Here is a 26,094-nt window from a genome sequence, read left to right on the forward strand (position 1 = left end):
CCTTTAATATCGATCATGGAAAAATATTTAGGAGAACATTCTTTATATAATTCTATATTAAAAATTAATTAATGGTATTAACTTGGAACTATCGATAGAATTAGCATGAGGTAAGAAATGGCAGTAAACGTTATTTTATGACAGTCTCCATCATAAATTTGATGAAAATTTTAAGTACTGATTAAGTCATCAAATGCAGAAATTGTAGGGATATTCGAGACATGGTGCCACTTAGACATAAGGGAAGCAGAATATGAGGAGGATAATGTATACAGAAAGCACAGACAGGATAGGAAGGAAAGAAGGGTTATGCTCTTAGTTAATAAGCATATTAAATCTAACGCAGTGCGTCCAGTTGACATGGGTGGCCAGTGCAATGTTGAGTCGGTTTGGTGTGACATAAGTACTGGAAAAAATGAGATTAGGAGTGTGGTATAGGCTTAATAATTGTGATAAGTATAACAAACGACTATACAGAGGAACACAGTGAGCTAATAAATCAAATGTCATGTAATGGGGGATTTTAACTGTCCAGATATTGAGTGGAACTTATGGGTGGTCACTCACACACTATCAAGACTGTGGGTTTATTGGATGGCTATTTTCTACTGGAGCATGTTAGTGAGACAAGAAGAGTAAACAACACTCCTTATCTGGTAATCGGAAGTGATTCTTCGTGCATTAAGAATCTGCAGGTAAAAGACCCACTGGATGGCAGTGACCGCAGTGTACTGATGTCGGATTTATTTAAAGACAACTACTGTCAAAGGGAAAGGGAAGGGCTTTTGATTTAGTTAGGATGACTACAGTTGTCTCAGACAGTCGTTAAATTTTATGCAGTGGGACCAACTGATGGAGTTACGAACGGCAAATTCTAAATTGAAACAATCCTAGAAGCTACTAGGTTTTTTTTATACCAACTAAGAAATACCGTTCTAGGTTTAGACCTAAATGGATGTCAGATGAACTGATGAGACTTGGCCAAATAAAAATGCACGAGGTGCATATAAATTAGGTGATACAGAGCAGATATCGTAGATATAAACTAGTCTGTAATCAACTCACAATTGAGTTAAGGCAAGCTAAGGCATATTACGAGAAGTCTCTGGAAGGGAATGCCCAGAAAAGCAGCAAAGACTTTACTTATATTGACAGTAGGAAACGGTTGACTCACATTGGTTTAACTGTTGATGATTCTGTTTAGGTTTCTGACAAATTGGATAGGTATTTTGCATCTATATTCACGCATGAGGAAGTCTTTAGGGAGGGGAATGCCAGAAGTTCAACAAAATCTGAGGCAGCTAAATGATTTTGTGATAACTGAGAGGAAAATAGAAGGGAAATTGTAGCAGCTAAACATAAAAGGGGCCTAGGTGGAATGGATCTATCCAATTATACTATGGGCGGCGGCAAAGGTGGTAAGCAAATCTTTAGTCATCGTTAGATGCAAGGGTTGTACCTGAGGACTGAGATGGGTGAATGTATCCACAATTCACAAAGTTAATCAAAGGAGGCATGAGTAATTATAGGCCTGTTATCTTAATTTATGTTCTAATGAAATAATGGAGTCACTGGTTAAAGAAGTAATGCACACCACCTAGACAAGTATGCAATTATATTACATTCACAGCATTGACTGCCCTCGTGGGTAGCACAGCTGGTAGGATCGCCGTCTTCCTCACACCAGGTGGAAAAGACCTGAGTTCGAGTCCCGTCAATCACGGGAGGAATTTTTATGGGCTTCTTTTCACAACATGGCTGGGTTAGTCGGTCTCAAGCGAGGGTAATTTGGTTTCCCCCGGGAACTATGGTTATGCGTCCAGCAAAACAGAAAATCGACTTCAGGACACACGAATTTACAAACAGTATACACGGAGCAATATGGCCTTAGTTGCTGATGCTCCTAAAAAAAAGCATGGACTTATTAATGGGCGATCTTGTCTGACCCTCTGACTGGATATTATGATGCGCTAAGAAAGGAAATGGATGCAAAAAATTATTTTGACTTCATAACTTGGACTTGAGGAAAGCTTTTGATACTGGTGACATAAGACTACTGTATAAATTGGAGCAGTGTGGCATTAAGGGCAAGTTACGGCCATAGATAAAGGGATGGTTGAGTGGGATAAGGAAGAGTGGTTATTAATGGACATCACTCTTCATGGACTAATGTTATTAGTGGAGTCTCCCAGAGGTAAGTGCTGGGCCCATCGTTGTTTGCTATGTTTATTAATTAAGGCAGGTCAGGCTTAATATCCAAGTTTGCAGATGAAACAAAAGTTGGCAGGATGGTTAATGACAGTAGTCAAGGTAAGCTTCTGCAACAAAATCTAAAAAAAATTAGGCAGCTGGGCTGAGAAATGCTAGTTGAGCTTAACATATGGACTGCAGTATTCCCAGAATAACATACCAACTGAGTGGTAATACACTCAGAGTAGTGGAAAATGTAAACGACCTTGGAGTAATTGTGCAATCAGATGTGAAGCCCTCTGATCAATGCAGACAGGCTGCCTGGACAGCTCGTGGGGTTTCGTCAATGACATACCTGAATTTTGCTAGCAGGGATAAGGTGTTGATTGTCCCATTGTACAAAGCAATGGTTAGACCACAGCTTCAACACTGCATACAGGTCTGGAAGCCTCATTTTAGGAATGACGTTGGTTGCTGGAACGTGTGCAAAGAAGGGCAACGATATTGGTGAGGGGGAGCAAAAGGGTGGTCTTAACAAGAAACGCTTGGTCTCCAAATTGCAGCTTCTAGGCAACTGCGAGGTGATCTGAGTGAGGTGTTTAAGGCTATGGATAGAGCAAGCTCAGTGCTGATGGCATTCTTTCTCTAGCTGAGACTACACACATGAGGGGGCATAAATTCAAATTGAGGAAGGACGGTTGCACATTGTCGGCCAAGACATTTCATCACTCAGATGCATCCGAGACACTTCATCACACTTCAATTACTCAGATGCAAGATTGCATCTGAGTAATTGAAGTTAATTTTAATAATCTGCAAAAAATTCTACAATCTTAAAACAATAAAAATATTTTTATTAATTTACCTTGACGCAGTGCGTTACAGTTCAGGCGCATTAGCAAACAGTAATCAAATAGCAAATGCTTAAAAAAAGGCACTCACCTTGTATAAATCTGCAATAAATTTATTGGTAGATGGTGGCTAAAATTTAGGTTGGAAGAAGCATTAAAAAGAATTAAGGCGGAGAATGGGATGAAAATATTTTAAAAAGATTTTAAAACGAGCGCAAGGAAGGAAGTAGAAGTGCAGATCTCCAATCCTTGGTTGTCATAAAGAGGTTAAAGGACGTAAATGAAAAAAAAAAAAGAGAAGACCATTGGCACCACAGGTCTTCTCTTTTTTTTTTCATTCGCGTCCTTTAACCTCTTTATGACAACCAAAGATTGGAGATCTGCACTTCTACTTCCTTGCGCTCTTTTTAAAATCTGTTTAAAATATTTTCACCCCATTCTTCGCCTTAGTTCTTTTTAATGCTTCTTCCAACCTAAATTTTAGCCACCATCTACCAATAAATTTATTGCAGATTTATACAAGGTGAGTACCGTTTTTTAAGCATTTGCTATTCATTGTTTAGTCAGATTTATCACGGTATTATAAGATTACTATAATTTCACTATTGTCAAACAGTAATAATTATTTATAAAAAAAAAAAAAAAAAAAAAACAACGGCGTTTATGCGCGAACCGAGAACATTTCGTTTCTGTGCTTCATTCCTCCAACCTCATGGCAACAAACATATCCAATGCTTCAGCTATGATTTAGGGCAGAGGTTCCCAAACGTTCTCGGTTCACGGCGCCCTTACTGCCCCAGTAATTTTTTCACGGCATCCCTAGGCCAAAAGAAACACCTAACGCAGTGGTTTTGACCTTTTAATATATATACTTATATAATAATTTTATTCTTTATATAGAGGTACTAAATTTTTTTTTTTTTTTTTTTTTTTGCCAATTAATTTCATTTATAATGTAAAACTCCTGGCCATGTCGCCGTGTTGAGTATTATTGTCTCTAGTACATGTCCTGTACTTATTAGCAATAAAGAATTTATTTATTTATCAATTATAGATCACCACAAAATTAAAAAGATATGGTACAATGGATATTGTACCCTTTTTATAATGAAATAAATATATAAATTAAAATAATAATAATAATTTTAAGTAACTTAAACCCAAATTACATGCACCCCAAGATGTTGTTGCGGCACCCTGGTTGAAAACCACTGATTTCGGGTATGTGAATAGCCTTGTCAGTGGTCTGCAACCTTTTTCTGCGACGGGTCACATTCTCTGCTTTTCGAATTTTTTGATGGGTAATAACAGTCGATCGGTAATGAAAAATGTGTTGTGTAAATATAGTAGATTATCTAGGATGTAATTATTAAATAAAAAATCATCGAATCTTTTATTTTTAAATTCAATTCTAAATACATTTATTTATATACATATATTAATAGTAATATTTAATGATAGATTTATAAATATAATTTTTAGTAATGAAATGTAAGAATTTTTAATGGCTTTCCTGATGCTGAATTCCTTCAAAAAGGTTTAACACATCTGGTTGGTATTTTTGTTACTTTTAACCACACACACTATTCTGAATTTTCTCTTGTTAGCCTGCTTCGTAATGGATTTAAAACATTTTATTTGAGAAAATATTTGTACGTACATATAGGATGAACCAACTGCAGATTGAATGGCAATTAACGTTTTTCATACAGAAAATGTTTGGTGGAAGAGAAGCTCATCATTCAGATATTACTTCTGATTTGAATCATTTTTTTTAGTTATCCATAAAGCCGAACTATTGAATGCGATTAATTCTATATGCATGTAAATTCCTAAAAATTTCAAATACTGAAGTGTATGTGCAACATCCATTTCATCGATTTCCTCAGGAATATGAATGAAAAAATTGGAATGTAATTTTAAATTTTGGAATTTTTTTTTTTTTTTTTTCAAATTATATTTTATGTTACCTATATAATTGTTCAAAAATCGATTGCGTCGCGGATTTAAATTTTTTTTTAAAATGAATTAAAATGTTCGGCTATGGGTCAACCAAATCATGCTTGGCGGGTCACCTTTTGACCAGCGAGTCATAGGTTGCGGACTACTATGTGATGTGTATGAAAAAATAATTTCCGAATTTCAATTTGTCCAATTTTAATGAAATTTTAATGAAATCTACAAATCTTTGTAAAAGGCCTTAATATAAAATATTATGAAAATCCATCTACTGTGAGTTGAATTATTGTAGGATTTCTATTAGTCAGATCAAATGAAATTTGGCATGTCTTAACAAATATTTTGAACCGGTCCAAATATAAAATTTCATGAAAATCCGTTCGCTGGGAGTCGAGTTGGGTGAGGAAGGACGTCTTGAAGACAATAGTCACATTATGCATACATGTATATGCTTATGCGCCTAACAAGGGGTGGGAGGGAGGGGGTTGCGACCCAAATGATACGTGTCCACTCTCTTTTAGGGATTTAATTTTTAAATCAGTATTTTAAATACCACTGTTCATTTTTTGCATTTAGAACGGCATTTGACGGACATTTTCCCCCTTTTTGCTGTTATTTAAGCTATGCTCTTCATCTAGAATGGCTGCTTTTAATCATTGTATAAACAATAAATATTTTCCTAAGTCATGGTAACTGTACAGAGTCATGCTTATTGCTAAAAATAAACATCCAGTTGAATTGGAAGATTGGCGGTCTATTGCAATATCTTCTTTTTCTACGTTCAAACATTTGCAGAGATTGCCTATTACCTTTATTAAATAGAATGAGCCTTCCCTAACACGTCTTCCACATTCACTGGTAAGAAGAATGTCTCAACAATTGCGAACCTGCTTAAGACTAGATTTCCTTGCCACTGATGCAATAAATCTCAGTGCTCAAAGAATCAAAGGCAGATCTGGCATCTACCTTTGATTCTATCCACCTAACGAAAATTGTCTGAATTCTATAATAGTAATCGTGATAGTCTAAACGTTATACAAGAATCACTATCTAATCGTATCTTTATCTATGAGTCGGAATAATTATTTCAAGGAGATAAATACGATGTTTGCCCTTCTCGGCTATTCTTTCTCCTATTGTTCAGGATATCATTCCAATAATTGGTTATGCGGATGATTTGAAGATCTGGGCTATCTCTGGTTCAAATCATAAGGTTTCAATCATTAACTCTGAATTAAATGATGCATTTACAAATCTGTAACTACTTTTAAAGTCAAAGTTTCTGTTCTGAAAGATCGTGAAGTCTATTTTGACTAAATCGCCTGTTTAAAGCAACATATTCACTACTTTTAACATAAATATTAGGAGTAGCGCATTGTTTATGGCAGGGGTGGGCAACTTATATGCATGGCGGGCCAAATAAAATGTCCGTAAGGTACACATGGCCTTTTTTTTTTTTCTTTTTAGATTTCCACGATTTTTAGAATTATTAAAATGGTGTGTAATGAAAATATTGTAATTATTTATTGTAATGTTTATGCATAAACTTACATATAATTAATTTTATTAATAAGAAAAACGAAATACAAATTCAAGATAAAATTACAAAAGTACAATTATAGTAACAAAATACAAATACACTTTCATTAACAAAATTTGCAATATTTTATTTTTATAATATTTAATGATAGATTTGATTATTTTTATCAGTGAATCGATATTTGTCGTAGCAATGCGCAGAGTATTTTTACGTCAGAAATGCCATTCATTCATTCAAAAAAAAAAAAAATATATATATATATATTGAAAACGACCGCGGGCCACATTACGTACGTTCGCGGGCCGAAGGTTGCCCACCCCTGGCTTAGGATATGACTGCTTAAACAAAATTTTGTCTATGTCTTAAGTCCTCACATCATAATGAAATAAGTAAAATAGCACATTTTTTCTTACCTGTTATTTGTTGCTGAGATTTAGTCTGCTGCTTCTAACAGTAATCTGAATGGCATCCAGTCGGCAGAATACAATATTATTAAGTGGGTTAATGGTGTCTGAAATAATTAAATAATTTCTTGAAAAACTTTCAATAACCTCTCCACATCAGCTATTAATTCGCTCCTATAACATGAACAACAGCGAAAATTTTTTTACAATAGAAATATTGCAAGCCGAGTGTATTTTCTTAATGCTGATTTCATATGTGCAACCGTTTTTGACTAGCACTTTCGTCTCCCGGCACATTTCATATTTTAGTTTTCATATACTGTACTTAGATTTTGGGTTATCTGTTCATATTAGACTGCTCATGTTCTGGAGTTAGTTTTCTAAATCTAGTGGTCAGTTTCTAGACTAGTCTATCCAACTGCTTCCGGTATGTCAGCCGAATATATAAAGCAAACCTCCCAGACAGTCCAATAGTCGGAGTTATAAGTGGTGGACTAATGTTGTTACATATTAGTAAATTCATGCTCTTTTTATAAGTTCAGGGTCAAGTGCTTTTAAATGTCACATCAGTGGTGCGTTAATTCTCCTGATAGCTTTTGTTATGTGTGCTGTGATTGCATAGTTAAATCTCACACGGACGGTTTATAAAGCATCTATTACAGAAAGTATGAATTTTATTTATATTTTATTTTTTTTGGAAATTAGATGATCGGGAGAAGTGGGCTCCACATATACTGCACTAATTGCGCTTCGCGTCTGAGGCTGGTTCAAAAAATAAACGTAAAGTATCATTGTCATTCGCTGTTCTCATGTGGAAGGAGACGATTAATCATGACAGAAGCCCTATGCTGGTAGATTTTACTGGATATTGATCAGAGAAGCGCCTGATCATTACAAAAGAAAAAAAAAAAAAAAAAAAAAAAACGAAAAACCTATTTTTTTACGCTGGTTATTATAATATTTGTTAAAATTTTATTAAAAATTTCAATAAGCATAACCTGCATTTCTCTCGAAATCTATGGGTTCTAGGCAATATCACTTCAAATTTGGATTCAGCTCATCGATTATCAATGAGATTTACCATAATTCGAGAGGGGAAAAAATCAAAAGCTTAAAATTTGTTGTGCAGTGTGATCAATTGAGCTGGGCAATTGATCTGTGATCAATGAAGCAGATGCAGTTTCTACCGTTGATTTTTAACAGAACCTTTAGTGAATGGACCTTTGCGATGTCAAGAGTGTGTTTGCCCACTTTGGAATTCTTAAAGCTTTTTAAAGTGTGCAAACTTGCTTGCTTGCCTGCCTGCCTGCCTCTTGCTTTTTCAGCCCTGGTAATGCATTCCAAAATTCCGAGAGAGAGAGAGAGAGAGAGAGAGAGAGAGAGAGAGAGAGAGAGAGAGAGATGTCGCGACCAGTTCCTCTCAATGTGTTGCAATAACAGCACCGTTGCGTAATATTTCCAACGGATGTCACGTAAATTCGTAACAGCAGCAACATTAATCGGAACCTGAGTTAATTGGAGAGTGTTGAAACTCCCAGAACACAGCGCTAAAAGAACTCTGAAAACGAACTAAATTTTAGCTCTCAAAAACTCTGCGAGTTCTCCAATTACAAACTAAACAGGGCTTATTGCAATCTTTTGATGAAACACTGAGGATGCCATAAAAATCTGAGAGCAGAAGTGAATTCACTGCTAACATAATGAGTATATGGGAACGTTGCACAATAAATTGAAAAATCATTTCTGGTCATGCTAAGATGCACTGATGAGGTAAAGAAAAATCGACGAGATTCTCAATATAAAGTAATACACAATTTCTATACCCGGAGTAATTAAATATTTAGTTTATCACTTATTTAACAGTATTTCTCTCTGCTTTGAAGAGTAAAAAAATATAAGAACGGAGGAAGATGAATCAAAAAAAGTAAAGCAAACGTCTTAGTTAAACAGGATTGCAGAAAGTTTTGCAGCTCCCGCGAACACTAAGTTTTTAATTATATTTAGCCGTTTTATTGATTCAACTGTTATATTAAAATATTTTCTATAAGTAGCTTATAGACCCAGTGAAGCTCCATGGTTTATTTTGAATTTAGATGGCGCGATTTTGAAAGTAATTAATACCTAGTGTCCGTAGATTTAGCGTTCGTAACTTGCCGCCATTGTTATACAAAACAACCTATACCCCGAACTAGATAGCGAGTATAGTAGTATCAATTAATCAGTAAAATTTACTAATCTTATTAAATTTCATTGTCAATTAAATTGCACTTTTTAACTAAATACATATAACGACTTAGTTTTTACAAACGTAACATTATAAATTAATACATATAACTTGACAAGAGATTAGAACGTCATATAACGTAACTCGGAGATAATATTCGATACTGAAATACATACGTATATATAGTGTTATAACTGCATTGGGATATAAGTTTAGGGTTATATTATGTATTGGAATTTTATTTGAAATTGAATAGAAATCATGACTCAGACCAGAGCAGCAAAGCAAAAGGATCAAACTAATGGGAGTGCTGTGGCTCAGGGGAGAACTGAAGGGGGGGGGCGATTTTCCTTTGAATCATAGCCTTTTAAAACGCACTGCTTGTTTGATGTTTATGGACAATCAGGAAAGGGACATGATATTGCCAAGGGAAATGTCTTTCTGTGTGTGCGCGCGATGTAAGGAGTGTGAGGAAATCAGGCGCAAACTCAGCGTTCTTATGGGCCTATACGAGAGCTTGAAGGACAGGGTGGATGCCCTCGAAGGATTTAAATTGAGGGGCCCATCAAGCTTTCAGCTGCCCACATCAATGCCAGAGCTTGCACTTGACATCACGCAACACAGCGGCAACCCCCAAGGCAGAATGCGCTGGTCCCAAAGAAACTAGTTGTTGTTGCCGGTGACTATTGTCAGGGAAGCGGGTGACATATTGTGCAAAAAGAATAGGTGGGACAGGACCAGGGCATGTCTACCAGAGGCAAAGGTTGATGACGTAGAGCAGATATCATCTTTTAAGGGCACAAGGGTGATATTGTTGTACACGTTGATACTAATGATATTAAGAGTACTAGACCGGCGGAATTACTTAAAAAGTATAGGTCAATGTTAAAAAAAAGCCGTACGTTAGGATTGAATTTGAAAGTCTCTGCAATTCTGCCCAGGCATGATAGGAGGGAGTATATGATGAGAGCCTTGTGGATCAATTCGGCTCTGGAGAGACTGTGCGAGGCTCAAGGGGTAGAATTTTTCTCAGCCTGGTCTGTGCTTGTTAACAGGAGAGACTGCTTCTACAGGGATGGGATACACTTAAATACAAAGGGTGCAAGAATATTTGATGCTTCGAGGCAGAGTAAGGCGGGTCGGAAAACTGCTAGCTTGGGGGGGGGATACACAGACTAATAGATTATGTTTGTTTGTTGTTTGGTTTTTAGGAGCATTAGCGACTAAGGCCATATTGCTCCGGGAATATGCGGTGGTCATTCCCTGACCTTTCCGCATCCTCCGTATTTGGTGGTGACGGGTTCGAACCCGGTCTAATCAAGAAGCGTATGCTACGCACTGTTGCTCCTTCCCACCTGGCTATGGAGGCGCCCCTAATAGATTAACAGTAGCCACTGGCAGAGGTGAAAGTGATTCTTGAACTGCCTTCTATTGAAATGAGCAGCAGCCTGGAAAACAAGGTGCAAGGGATTCAAGAAACTGCTAGGAGTCATTGCGGAAAAAGTAAATACATGGGCTTTGTTAGGGCAGCTAAGAACAGAAACAAGCGCATGTATACTTGTGCGTACATCAATGCTAGGAATTTGGTAAATAAATTTGATGAATTTGAGGTGTTGGTCAAAACTTCAAAGGCAGATATTGTTGGGATAACAGAGACGTGGTGTCACACAGATATAAGGAATGCAGAACTGGAATTTGGGGAATACAATATGTTTTGTTTGTTTTGTTATTTGGTTTTTAGGAGCATTAGCAACTAAGGCCATATTGCTCTGGGGATAAGCGGTGGTCGTTCCCTGACCTTTCCGCATCCTCCCTATTTGGTGGTCACGGGCTCGAACCCCGGTCTAATCAAGAAGCGTGTGCTACGCACTGTTGCTCCTTCCCACCTGGCTATGGAGGCGCCCCTAATAGATTAACAGTAGCCACTGGCAGAGGTGAAAGTGATTCTTGAACTGCTTCTATTGAAATGAGCAGCAGCCTGGAAAACAAGGTGCAAGGGATTCAAGAAACTGCTAGGAGTCATTGCGGAAAAAGTAAATACATGGGCTTTGTTAGGGCAGCTAAGAACAGAAACAAGCGCATGTATACTTGTGCGTACATCAATGCTAGGAATTTGGTAAATAAATTTGATGAATTTGAGGTGTTGGTCAAAACTTCAAAGGCAGATATTGTTGGGATAACAGAGACGTGGTGTCACACAGATATAAGGAATGCAGAACTGGAATTTGGGGAGTACAATATGTTTTGTTTGTTTTGTTATTTGGTTTTTAGGAGCATTAGCAACTAAGGCCATATTGCTCTGGGGATAAGCGGTGGTCGTTCCCTGACCTTTCCGCATCCTCCCTATTTGGTGGTCACGGGCTCGAACCCCGGTCTAATCAAGAAGCGTGTGCTACGCACTGCTGCTCCTGCCCACCTGGCTACGGAGGCGCCGTACAATGTGTGCAGGAAGGATAGAAAGAGGTGTTATGCTATTGGTTAAGAAACAAAATCCAAGGAAGTACAACCAGTCGACATGACTGGACAATGCAGTGTCGAGTCAGTTTGGTGTGACATAAGCACTAGGAAAGAAAAATTGAGAGTAGGTGTATGTTATAGGCCTAATGACTCTGATGAGTATAATAAACAACTGTACATAGAAACAGAGTAAGCCAGTAAATCAGAGTGTCTTATCAGAGTGTAAAAGTCCATACTCTAAGCAGATTAAATAGGTTTTTGCTATACGTGTATCAAAAATATAATAATGAAATCTTTTGATGTAATGAAATTACATCAAACTTTCCAAACGTGTTTCTTTATAACATTTTCAAGGTCTACATATTGAAAACTGAGCTCGAGCTATTGTTCTGTAGAATAAATTTTGTACAAATCGTTTCATTGACAGCAAAATGATTCATGAAGAATTATGTGCGATGGATTCCCTGTAAAGATGTTTCTACAGCACTACATGAAACTGAAGCCGGGAAGATTTCATTTTCCGTCTTAGTTGTTAGTTCGTATCTCTGAACTAAAACATAAGTGTTTAATTACGAATCGAAATCATTGTTTGCCAACTGCAAACAGCTGTTGACCTACTAATTCTGGCTAGAGAACAATCAATTTATCGCGGGCCTAGAGAACCCACCTAGTTCGAAAGACAGACTTCTTTGTGATAGCCTTGTATTACGCCATTTTTACTTCTGTCCTTGCAACGGGTTAAAGAACGGAATGAAAGTGGGTCACTCTGTTGACTGGTATGTAACCGGTGCTGCACATTGTTTGATCATGTGAAAATGTTTCCTACTGTTTTTCTATTTAAATAAGCATCACCTATTTATAAATGCCTGTTATAAATCTGGAATATGCAAAACAGTATCTCCTACACAAAAAACATGTTAAATAGAATGCAGTTTCCATTGGCAAATGTATTATTAACGTAAGATTTTAATTGGAAAAAAATCTCACTACTTCTAAGTCAAATTCAAGCAGATCGTATCATATTAGTCGATGTCTGCCACACTATTTCTACAACCAAACGGCGTTGTTTAGTTTCTTCACCGAAGCAAGAGGTCAGTGTATGCTTAAATGCGTATCTTTTTCCCCTTCAAGCTATTGCAGTGAGTTCTAAGACGAGTCTAAATGCGACTTTTCTCGTCAGCTGTGCAAGAACAGGAAAGGCACTTTGGCTATATTTTTCAGTTCACCAGTCTGTAAGATAAACGACAGGATTTGTCCTTTTTCTTTATTACATGGTACATCAACTGACACTTTGAAACGTCAGACAACTGCATTACTTAATTACTTGTTTTTGTTACGCCAAATTCCACCGGCCTATCTCTCTGGTGTATTTATAGACATCTGGAAGTTTTCTACTCTGTCAGTCATCAACCTTTTAATCTTTTGCTTCCACTGGAAGAGGGCGAGATGGAGTACAACGTCCTGTATTTCGAACACGACGGAAATCAGTAGGCGGTTGGACTTTTTGACCTTCTGCCAAGACTTCACTTGGGGGATGGGTTCTCGATCTATGTCCTGAGAAATGTATGTTTATACGCATTTTCATAAACTCCTAACATCTGCAGCACGCAAAAAAATGTAATCTTCATTTTACCACATATAACTTTCTGGAAAGTCAGAATTATTTGACTTATAATGAAAGATGAAATAGCGGCTTAATAGTTCATTCTTTGTGCTTAGCATTTCTGCTGTAATTTTAGCTTCAATGAGGGCAAATCAGTTGTTTTAAGAACGACTCTAATTAATATATGAATAAATTAAGTGTGCAACCAATATACACGTTCTGAAACAACTCCATTGTTAAGTACCTTTAGAACTTAAAAGCTTCCTACTGAACCCCCAATTTAATTGTCTTTTTTTAATACGAACCTCTCACGGAAAAGGGTTGGTAAAGTTACAATCTAAATACTTTTATGGATTTTTGTACTTTAATACAAAATTTTATTTGTGCAGCTTCAAGGAAGTGTTTGGTTTCCTCGGCTTTAAACGCTAAACAAAATGGCAAAAGTTATTCATATCAGTGCGGTTACCAGAGCCGGTTTCCAAAAGCTTGGGATTTATTATTTTAACAATGGAATTACCATTCTGTAATAACTGGTAAGCCAAAAAAATAATAATAAATAAATCAGGAAATCAGAAATTTTATTCATCGTATATGACACGTGTGATATACAAACAGAACAATTTTGGAAAATTAAAAATGTCATTTAAAAATTTCGTAATAGGTGGTGCAGTGTGTCTTGTTAATTGAATATGAACAGTATCAAACCGTATTCAAAGGTGGTAGCGATCGTACAGCAGCGTTATTTTCTGGTGAAAGTAAATTTTACCCACCTGATTATATGCAAAAGTAATCTTCGCATATGGATAAAGGTTTCACAATAGATGTGCCCACGAAGTCTGGCATCTGGATTACTGTGAAATAGAAATTATATGCGCTAAACCTCTAAGTGAAAGACTTACTGCCTTGATTCCAGAACGTATACAAGGTTAGTTGTTGTAAAATTCCGGGAAACGTATACAAGGTTAGTCTGTTGTAAAATTCTGGGAAATCGCTGCAACGCACCATAATCTGGATTGCCGTATGGATCTAGCTAAAGAGCAGAAAACAAATTAAATCTTTACTCTTACAACTTAGAATTTACTGTAGTGTCTATTTGCTTAGTGTCAATGGCTTAGCCACGAAGTCAGAAAATTGAAGTGCTAGATTGCACTTTCATCACTCGGATTGCATTAATAGCCAAAATATAAAGATCGTGAGGAAACCTACATGCCTTCCACTTTGATTTCTACCCGTAGTCAATTGGAAACGAGCAGGAACATTCGATATTGGAGTAAAAAAAAAATTGCTCACAATAGTAGCTAATTCTGAATGTGGACAAAAGAGAAAATACAACTCTTCGTTTGAAAAAGAATTAATAATGACACTAATACATCACATGATAGATTAAGTTGTTTCTATTAAAATGTCACAAAAACGCAACAGCAAATTTTGGGATATTTCAATAAAAACAACTTAATGGCACGCTAATGTGATATATTTGTGTAGCATTATAGTGTGTGATTGGCGTTAACGATGCGATTTTCGTCGCTGTCACTAAATATTTTTAATTTCGGGAAGTATCCAAGATTCACTCTCAGAAGATTGTTTTCGTAAAGCTATAATTTCTTGCAAAATAACTCCCGCCGTTCACACAAATTTAGTTAACTTTGTTTCAGTGCCTGTCAATGTTAGTATGTGTTTGTTTTAGAAACATAAAAGCTTGTGTTAGTCATTTACTGTTGTTGCAACTGAGGAGAGATATTTTTTTTTTTTCAAGTTTATTTCTTTATGAACTTGTAAAGAAAATTCAAATAATTTTTGAATTATCAGAATAAGAACCAGTTGGCGTGTTTGATGAAAATGAAGAATTTTGAAGCGGATTTGGATGGAGGGGGGGGGGAATGTTTGTCAAGCAAAGAAACGTAAACATTGGCAATTATTTTAACGCATGTACAGTACACAAAATGCCCAACTACTGTAATTTTCTTGCATTAGATCTTTTTATGATTCCCTTTTACATATAAGATAAATTTTTAAAAAACAATTATTAAAAAAAAAAAAAAACCGACTATCCGAAGTACTCTGTCCAAATGTTTTGGATAATCTGGATTCTAATATACTCTATTTTGCTAATAATTTACTGTAGTGTAAAATATTATTTACTATGAAAATCAAAACTGAGTTTTTGTTTTTCACAATAATGTATTTCCCCCCCCTCATTTTGAAGTAAAGCAGAATTTTGGCGAGTGACTTGAGAGCGGGGGTAGGACTGGATGAAAAATTAATTTTTGAAACAGATAAGACTTATCAAAACTGATTTCTTACTACCATATTCTTATAATAAAGTGTAAGTGCACAATTCATTGATAACGCTCCTGTGAATTTTATTACATTTTTAACAGATAAAAGCAATAGTTATGGTCTTGCACATTACAGATTTGAGTCAAATGTGGTGCCATCTGGTGGCGTCGGCTGTGAATACAAAATTTGCCTCAAGAACATGAGTTTTGGAAAATGGAACTGTGCAGACATTTGGAACAATACAGAAATTTATGCTTAGGGTTATATGAAAAACTACTGCTATTATACTTTACAAATAGTCTAAACAAAAAATTTATTAAAAAACTAACCAATATATATAAAGTGAAAATGTTTCACTTTATATTCCTATAAAGTGAAATATTTCGAAATAACGTTTGGATATGAAATGATTTTAAAACTGTTTCAGATAAGTGAACTGCTAATCATATGTCATAATGAACGTGCCGGATCCGACCGTGATGGTTAAATATGAACTTTCTGTCCACAACTTTTATATTGAAGGGATACTGAATTTATGTTCTACGGATATTAGAACAAACTTAGCAGTGTTCGGTTCGCCCCGTGGGTTGTCAAAACAAATTTCTGGGGGATATGCAAGTAAATTTAGTATGATTTGTGTTATAAAAGGAAACTGCATTATAACGAACACACTTAAGATTGCTGATGCAGATTATTTAGCATACATTCCTTGATGGAGAGAGGGGAAACTTTCTGACATTGAAGTGTTTAACAAATCGGTTGTTCTACCTTCACAGCAGACAGTATTAATTTCCCATATCTTTCCCCTCGCATAATTCCAGGAAAGCACATTTAACCCTTTTAATCCAAAACAAGATTATCCTTATTGCTATTTTTTAAAACCTTAATGCATGACCCAGATACTAATGTACCCGTATTTACAAAGCCTATTTTTAGCTCTGAAGAAAATTCTATCTAATTTCTTTCTCAATGCCTGAGGATGAAGATATATTAAATGCTCTTTAAAATATTCCTTTCATGGTGAGTTGTTTAGTATTGAGGTGATGAAATGCCAAAGTAATAAACCGCAAAAGCTCCTATTTTAGCACACCAACACATGCCAGTGACTTAATTTTGGACAGTAAAAATAAACAAATTTATACCAGTTCTATAATCAGCAGTGGATTTAGCAATTTACTGAGACATGGAATCAGAACTTTCTATTCTTTTCTGAATGAGAAGATATATATGCTGAAGAGGAATCGAAACCTTCTTTGGGTTCCTTCTAAACGAAGCTGAAATTGAATCTGGTATTTAACAGTGATTAAAGAGAGAGTTAACAAAGATTGATGCTGCCTTATTTTTCTTTTCATAGAGCCTTGGTAATAGCGAGTAAGATTTTCTAATCTACTGATCAATGCATAATTTCCTTCCTAAGTCATTCTCTGCTACAATTTCCTTTGCTTTTTTACTTTCCTTTCCTTTCCTCTATTTTACTCCGAAAATAGAAAAAAAATCAGACAATTGTTTAGTGGATAGATGCTTCTAGCCTCCTGGCTTTGTTGGAATTTCCACTATTGGAACAAAGTGATATTTATTATTATTAATGGTTGTGATATTATTTCTAAAGTATTTTCCCTCTGCCAGTTTGTGCTGCGTTTGTATCAGCTGGTCATTTCATAAGTCTTCCTGAATATGCAAGCCGCAGTTCTTTCACATCATTTCCCTCATCAAGTTCTTTTAACATCTAAATTAACACCTTTTTTGCTTTTCTTTTGTGAAGATTCAGCCTAACAGGAAATAATGCAAAACATAATTTTCTCAGCAACAAAAGTTGTGTATTTCATTTCTAATAGTGAATTTTTTTTTTTCGTTTCTGTAAACGCGTACACACATACTTGGTTGAAGTGTTGTTGTTTTTAGTTGTCAATTTAAAAAAAAAGGCAGTTTTGCTATACCCCTTCTTGAATATTATACAGTATTTGTTAAGCAGTATGAAACATTTTCTGAAAGGTAGCCAAATCATCAACTATACATAGGCCAACGTGGCGAAAGATGGAGTTCAGTACTTGTTACTTTAAGTGTAGGTGATATCATTGTTAGTGGTGCCACATACATGTTCTATTTAAAGCATTCGACTTCTCAAACCTTCATTATGTGAATGAATAAACAGGTGACTTGATAACTGACTTAATCGTTTATGGCAAAGAAATGAATGAAGCGTCTTTCATTCCCTTCTGTAATTATTAATAACCCTCCACAATCTAACCATTACGTGCTTTAATTCTGATACAGATATTTCGTGAAAACCAAATTTACTAACGAACATATCAGAAATGTATGAAATTCAGATACAGTATAAGTATTGGTAATTAAAGTTGCATGAGGTATTCTGAATTACTCACACACAGCATATTTTCAGAGTTAGTTACTTTCTCTTAATTGCACATATTTTAGGCAATGAAATCACTCACCAATGCCAAATTGGCCTGCTTAACTGAGCTCAAAATTAGTATCCATTCGAGTGTGTTTACAAACTGCATTGTAATGGAGCCTGTCGTCATCATTCCAGAAAGAACTTTGTCATTTCAGGTGACGAGTATTGCTTCCAACAATAGGCTTTTATTCAGTTATATCTACTTACCTACTTAATAGTTGTCACTTGTTATATTTAACGCACAGTTCATACAAGCAAAATCTTGTTACAAGGAACCTCTTGGGGACGTAAGAATCATTTCGTTATAATATAACTGAAAATAATTTGAAAGTAATCATTTGTATAAATAAATTCCACAGTTTTCTGATATTGCAGAAGTAAAACAATTTCTCTTCTATTTTACTTAAATAATGACTTTAAAATAAATAAAATAACAAAATACTTGTAAAATAATTGAAATTATTTTGTCCATGCAGCGTCGTTTTGCAAGCATCTTACTATTAGTATTAGTAGTGGCAAATGATGCAAGAAAGCAGCTTATAAAACATTAGCCAAAAAAAAAAAAAAAAAACATTTTCCCATATCATCCGCCCAACCCCTTCCAATAGTCTGTCTAGTTTTCTGAATTTACTCAAACTACCCACTTCCACAACAACAGATGAAATTTTATTCAAACAATCAACTACCAGCTGGCTGAAAGCAAACTCAGCGCATATTTTCTGCAACCATCCTTCCCAAAGCTTGCTCAATCCATTTAAGGCCATAAACAAATCAATTCAGATCACCTCGGAGGCCCTTAGTTTCCAGACGCTGCAATTTGCAGAAGAGAAGCCTTTCTTGGTAAGAGCATCATTTTGTCCCCTCACTAATCTCATTGCACTTCTCTGCACCCGTTCCAGATCTTAGGAAAGTCCTAAAATCAGGCCTCCAGAACTGTATGTGATACTTAAGATGTGACCTTTTTTTTTTTTTTTTTTTTGGTAGTTGTTGGTGCATCGGCTTCTGTGGCCATAATGCACCTCCCAAGGTTTTGTAGTACTTTGATCCAAGCCTGAGGCGGGATTCGAACCCGCGACCTTTGGGTTGCCGGGCACGCACTTTACCCACCCGGCTAGCCCGGTCGGCAAGATGTGACCTAACCATTGCCTTCTGCAATGGGATAATCACCTCCTTGTCCCTACTAGCAAGGCGCCTCCGTAGCCAGGTGGGCAGGAGAAGAAGTGCGTAGCACACGCTTCTTGATTAGACCGGGATTCGAGCCCGTGACCACCAAATACGGAGGATGCAGGAAGATCAGGGAATGACCACCGCATATCCCTGGAGCAATATGGCCTTAGTTGCTAATGCCCCTAAAAACCAAAACAACAAACATCCCTACTAGCAAAATTGCTGTATATTATTGACAAAACACCATGAGCTGTCCTAGCAGCCTGTCTGCACTACTTAGAACTTCACAACTGACTGCACAATTACTTCGGGTTCTTTTCCCCATTTTACACAACCCTGATTGTAGTACCACACAGTTTGTACGTTAATCTGGGATTACTATCCACATACAATAACTTGCATTTTTCAGTATTAAACCTCAACTGCCATTTTCAGCCCATTGGCCTAAGTTTTCTAGATCTTGTTGCAATAGCTTACCTTGACTACTGTTATTAACCACCCTGATAACCTTTGTATCATCTGCAAACTTAGACATTATGCCTGATATAGCTTCATCAATAGCATTAATAAATACTGTACACAAAACAATAATGGGCACAGCACTGAACCCTGAGGGACTCCACTGTATTTTTTTGATAAAGAAATGACACATACCAGAAATAGTTGTCCGCTGTACCTTATGTCATTTAGAAATAAATTACAGTAAATGCAACTTATTATTACTTTTCAAATATCAGTAAGTCAATTTTATTTTTAATATTTAACTTTTCCCCCTCATTAATAAGAAAATTAAATGTTAGTGGTATAAAAATGGAATGCAGCAGGAATAAAAAAAAAAAAAAAAAAAAAAAACGATCATTCAAAAAGGTGGAAAGCGCGTAAGGAGTGTGAATATGTGATAATGAATTCTTTTGTCGTAAATTTTAGAACCCACTTTATTTTTCCTTCAAGAAAATGCGTCCCCAATTGCATTTACAATCTGTATTACACTGCGCCACTCATAATTTTCTAATAAAATGTATTTCGTTGTACTGAATTTTTCGTCAAACCTATTTCATTCAAAAGGGATTTACAAAGCATTAATAATAAAGAAATTGGGCGGAGATTTAGAAATATTTTCCTTATATTGAACTTTTCGTTAAAATTGTATTTTGTAACGGGAACGTTATTATTTATCCTTTAAAAATAATAAAAAAATAATACCCATTTTTTTATTATTTTGTATTCGAACAACAGCAAAACTACCACTGTATATGTTCACATAGAGTGGCATTGTTGTTGGATTTTAGCCGCATCAGTGATTTAGATCAGTGGTCTCAAACTGGCGGGCCGCATCCGGCCCCCGAAGCAATTTTACACGGCCCGCGAATACATTTCAATTATGTATTTGTTGTAAATACGGTGCTTATATTCACTCTCACTTTGTTAAAAAAAAAAAAAAAAAAAAAAAAAAATTCCGGCCCGTCAGCTGCTTTCAGATCGTGCATTCGACCTGCATGCAATTTGAGTTTGAGACCACTGATTTAGATCATATTGCACTATATAATTATGTTTGTCAATTGCGTGTGTTCTGTGGTCAATTTGCCGCTTGCTGGACGAAAACTTGGAGTTTTTCGGGGATAAACTTACGCAGCCACGTTGTGAAAAAAAAGCTCATAAAAATTCCCTGCATCATTGACATGAATCGAACCCATAGCCTTTCCGTCCGGTGTGGGGAATGCGGTGATTATATGAACTGTGCTACCGCAAGGACACAGTCGCATTATGCTACTATTTAAAGTTCCTTTCTAAAGAGAGATCAATGCTGTTTTTGTTATGAATTGATTTTTATATAAGAATATTTGGATTCTTTAAGCTAATTGATATAACATATTATAATAGCTACTAGGTGGAATTTATTTAGACAGTTTCTTTTCTTTGAGATAGCGCTTCAAAGGCGCACTACAAGCAGATCTGAAGCTAACTTAGGCGCTATATATATATATATATATATGAAGGATGCAAAATATAGTCATTAGTGAATTTGATGTTTCAAAGATAATTATGTTAATAGTTTAGGTTTGAAAATGGCAGAAGGTTATCAAATTGTAGCAGGGTACTGCTACAATCAATGGGTGCTGCTCTTCGTGGACTAATGTTATTAGTGGAGTCCCACAGGGTTCGGTGTTGGGTCCACTGTTGTTTTGTATATTGATCAATGATATTGATAAAGGTATATCAGGCTTAGTGTCGAAGTTTGCAGATGATACAAAGGTTGGCAGGGTTGCTAATGACAGTAATGGCAGTGTGCTACTGCAACAGAATCTATATAATTTGGGCAGATGGGCTAAGAAGTGGCAACTGAAGTTTAACCTTGACAAATGCAAAGTACTGCATATGGGTAGAAGTAACCCGAGAGAAAAGTAACAACTGTGTGGTACTACACTTAAGGTGGTAGAAAACGAAAAAGACCTGGGAGTAATTGTGCAGTCAGATATGAAGTTTTCTGAGCAATGCAGACAGACGGCCAGGGCATGTCATGGGGTTTTGTCAATGATATATAGGAATTTTGCTAGCAGGGAAAAGGTGATTGTCCCTCTGTATAAGACAATGGTCAGGCCACGCCTTGAGTGCTGCGTATAATTCTGGAGGCCTCATTTTAGGAAGGATGCCGATTTGCTTGAGCGTGTACAGAGAAGGGCAACAAGATTGGTGAGGGGAATGAAGGGATCCTCACCAAGAGAGGCTTAAGTTCTGCAAATTGCAGTGGCTGGAGACTATGCACCTGCGCGGTGATCTGATTGAGGTGTATAAGGCCTTGAATGGGTTGAGCACGCTGAATTCTGATGGGATCCTTTCACTTGTTCAGATTACGAACCTAAGGGGGCATAAATTCAAATTAAGAAAAGACAGATGTAGAATAGATGTGCGGAAATTTGCCTTTAGCCAGCGGGTGGTTAATTGCTGGAACCAACTTCCATCTGTCGTTGTGGAAGTTGATAGGTTAAATAAATTTAAGGAGGAACTGGACAGGCATTTGGAGGGAATGGTGTGATTTTTTTTTTTTTTTTTTGGCTGATGCTGCATAAGCTCATACACTTGCTTTCTTGCATCACATGCCACTACTACTAATAGTGAGGTAGCTTTGTATTCAGAAACACTGAAATCCAGATACATTGTAAGCAACTCGGAAATCTAGAACAGTTCTGAATTTCTGAAATGTCCTATTTTATATCATGGCAGAATTATAACGTTTTTGTACCTTTATAGTTTATCTTCTCCTGTATGAACACGGTTTGGCAACGAAGTTCCAGAATTGAATCCACCATATACATATCAAAGCACGTAGGACCATGATGCTTTGATTTGATTTTGATTTTTCTGGCGCAAAAAACCATGATGAACGAGCTATGGAATCTGACCTACGTGACTGCTTTCCTCTACAAGGTGATTTGCATAGCGTAAGTCGAATGTTCACACGCACGCAGTCATTTTAGAATTACTTCAAGGCGTTATCATTTTAAGTTCTGGTTAATGATGATCCCTCCTTGTAAGGATTCGATCATGATGGGTGACGAGTCATTCTGTTTCGAATAAGTTCCATAAACTAAGACACAAATAATTATTCATTTTCAAAAATAAAAAACCAAAGCGATATTGATTACTTTCTTTGACAGCAAGAAAATCATTCACAATATTTTTTTTTCCACCAGTAAAACAGTGAATATTGAAGTACTATGAGCAACTTTTGAATCGTTCGGTTTAAAAAAATTCATCTAGCAAATCCCTAGTTTCAGAAAAGGAAGTTAGTTCCTAGAATGAAAAGCGTTATCATTGTGTTAACAATATAATAATGTGTATTTTAGTGCAATTGCATCAGTAACTTAAACGATGCCGCTATTGCAAATTTGCTAATGTATAATTAGCTGTGTATAAATGATGCAATTGCACTAAAATACACAGTCTAATCTCTTTCGCAGCATGAGGCTTAAGCCCTTAGAATATAATAATAATAACTAGGGTGGGGGGGGGGCTCTGCTCGCTTTTCTCGCCAACCCCCGCGCACGCTTTTCTACGTAATATGTAGAAGTATGACGGAGCAAGACATACCTGTCGAAACGCACTGATCGATATCTAATTTAATATATAAAAGAAAATAGAAAGTGTAAGAAAAAACTATAAAAAGTAAAATTGTGTGAATGAAAGTTATTATTAATTGCATGTTCTATCTTAGCCTCTTCACCGGACAGACTGATGGCTATTCAGGCCCTCAGGGGCCTCACGGTTATCCAAGCTGACACCATGCTGCAACTTTTCCTAGCTGGCATAGTGTGGGACGCTGACACTGGCCATTAGGGTAACCCCCAGGCCAGAGATGCAAAAAGCAGGCTCCGCCATAGGAATCTCTTTCCCTATGTTCTTTTATTCCTGCCACCTGAGATTAGCATTAGTAGAGGCATATGATGCAAGAAAGCAAGCTTATGCAGCATCAGCCAAAAAAAAAAAAAAAAAACTTCCACTTCACCCCCTCCGTTCGTTCGAAATACCTGTCCAGCTGAGCCTTAAATTTATTTAGGCTATCCACTTCCATAACAAGGGATGGAAGTCTGTTCCACCAACCAACTACCCGCTGGCTAAAGGCAAATTTCCGCACATCTATCCTACATCTGTTTTTCCTCAATTTGAATTTATGCCCTCTCAGGTGATTATTCTGAGCAAGAGGCAGAATCCCATCAGCATTGAGCATGCTCAAACCATTCAAGGCTTTATACACCTCTATCAGATCACATCACCTCGCCGGTGCCTAGTCTCCAGACTGTAATTTGCAAAACTTAAGCCTTTCTTCGTAAGAACAACCCTTTGTTCCATTCACAAATCTTGTTGCCCTTCTCTGTACTCATTCCAGCAGCTCAATATCTGGTCTACATCTGGGATGGTTGAGTCTCTTTCCCCCAGTCCCCTTCCCCACCCCGTGTGGCCCCTACTCCCTTTTGCCTGGTGGCTCACCCCACTACCCAATTTCAACTCCCACCGTCTGGAGCAGGATGGCCGTCCTGTACCAGGGGTCTCCCTACAGTCCCCCCCCCAGTTTAAATCAGGTGAGTGCCTCAACACTGCCCCCTCTGTTCTCTACCCCTTTTACCTCTTCCTACTCCCCATTGTCTCCTTTCCAATAATTTTTTTTTTTTTGGGCTCTCCTTGGATGCCTAGGCTACCCCAAGGTTCATCCCGCTAGAGGTTTATTTTCTCTTAATGTGTCCTGGCCCGCCTCACCGGGGTGGTGACGGAAACTTGGGTCGTTAGTGGCTCTCCAGGCTAAGTGGCCAGAGGAACAACACAACCCACACTAATACTTCACAAAACACACACCCTGGCAGTATGCAGAGTATGCATTCTACACAGAGTAAAAACACGGAGTTGGAGGAGACCCCCAGTGCCGCCAAACAAAAAAAAACGCTATGTCACTGTGATCAATATCTAATCAGGAAATGACCTATGTAGTTATTTACCTGTGTATTTCTAGTGTGCGGCATTTTCAAGGTCGAATAAATATCACTATGTAAGTAATTATTTACCTGTGTTTACATAAGTCACTTAGGAAAAGGCCTTTTGCTTCGGGTTCCCATAATACATGAGGAATATTGTTGCATCCAAAAGAGCAGAACTAAAATATTTACAAAATGACTAAGCTATTTTATAAATATACAATATTCATTAATATACAAAAAACGTTACAGTGCAACACCAAATATTAGACAGTGAATCATGTGCAAGAGGTTGGTGAATGTTATGGAGGCAGTTGTCAATAATTATTTGCATTTGTAGTGACGTAATTGCCTCGCTCTCTTCTCCCATTAGCTCGAATAATTATTACTAGGAGGAAAACTTTTTTAATGTATAGAGAGATAATACAATGCCAGGCTGATTATTACGGATTTTGTGCAAAAGTGCGAGACTGTAAAGCTATTCTTCCTCGATTCCCCTAATTTATTCCCATAAATTTCAAGGAAAATTTGGAGTTTTAAGAATTTCGGAAAATCTCTTTCCCTTTACCAATTTACACTAAATCGAAGAGCATGAAATACTAGATATTTCATGCCTTGTTACTGATTCTAGCATTACCTCTGATCACATCAAAAAATAATTATGGAAGAAATGAAATCCTTTAGTCTTCATTTCATTTGAACTGTTATCCTTTTTTAAAACCTGGTTCTCCTAATCAAAGTAGCAAGCCCGCTCTATATAATAGTAATGAATCTCACAAACTTCTTTTTGTGCATAGTGCTCAGTAAAGCTTGCAATAGTTTCAAACCAGTTATTAATAAAAAAATAAATAAAAATAATAAAAACCAGTTATTAAAAAAAAATCAGTCACAAGAAGTAAACAACCAGCTGCCAACTCAAAACTCAATCAGTTGCTCTGGAAGAAATTTAAAAAATCTTCCCCTTCATTTATTTATTTTACTTCCTAAATGCACATATGAATAATCAATCTTCTTCATATGAATTTTCTGAAAATTATTCAAATTCACATTTCTAATCTTCAAACCACTCATGGTGCCAGATTTCAACATTTCATTTTATGGATTATTAATAAAACGTTCTGCTATGCTGTAGGACAAACTCAATTAAGGGAATGGCCAGTATTTGGAAAATAATAATATATTTGAATGTAAATATACACTGGGTGGGCCCCATGTTAGTTTACAGAGAGTAGATGCAATTTAGCGAGAAGTAAATTACCGAAAGGTGAACAGTTCATTTAAATGTGATAAATAACATCATACAAAAATGATATTAATAAAGTAATATGAACATAATATTTAATTCAAGATCTAAATTGTACAAATTACCTTTGTACTAATATAATACATGTATAATTGTTACTATTATATTATACTTTGTATATTAAGTAAATTACAAGTGTGATGTCTTTTTTTCACGATGCGGTCTTCTAACCCCGCTTTGTACTATCTTATGAAAACACACTAACTCTAGTGTGCTCTACAGGCAGATACATGGG

General features: G+C 36.4%; 1 protein-coding gene across 1 annotated transcript in view; it reads left to right on the forward strand.

The window, feature by feature from the left end:
* Window positions 1-26,094, forward strand: part of tn (tripartite motif containing protein thin) — an 81,809-nt gene that overhangs the window by 21,587 nt on the left and 34,128 nt on the right. The gene's annotated exons all lie outside the window — the stretch shown is intronic.

The sequence above is a fragment of the Mastigoproctus giganteus genome, chromosome 10 (genome assembly GCF_048544385.1).
Source record: "Mastigoproctus giganteus isolate SK-2022 chromosome 10, ASM4854438v1, whole genome shotgun sequence".
NCBI classification, from domain to species: domain Eukaryota; kingdom Metazoa; phylum Arthropoda; class Arachnida; order Uropygi; family Thelyphonidae; genus Mastigoproctus; species Mastigoproctus giganteus.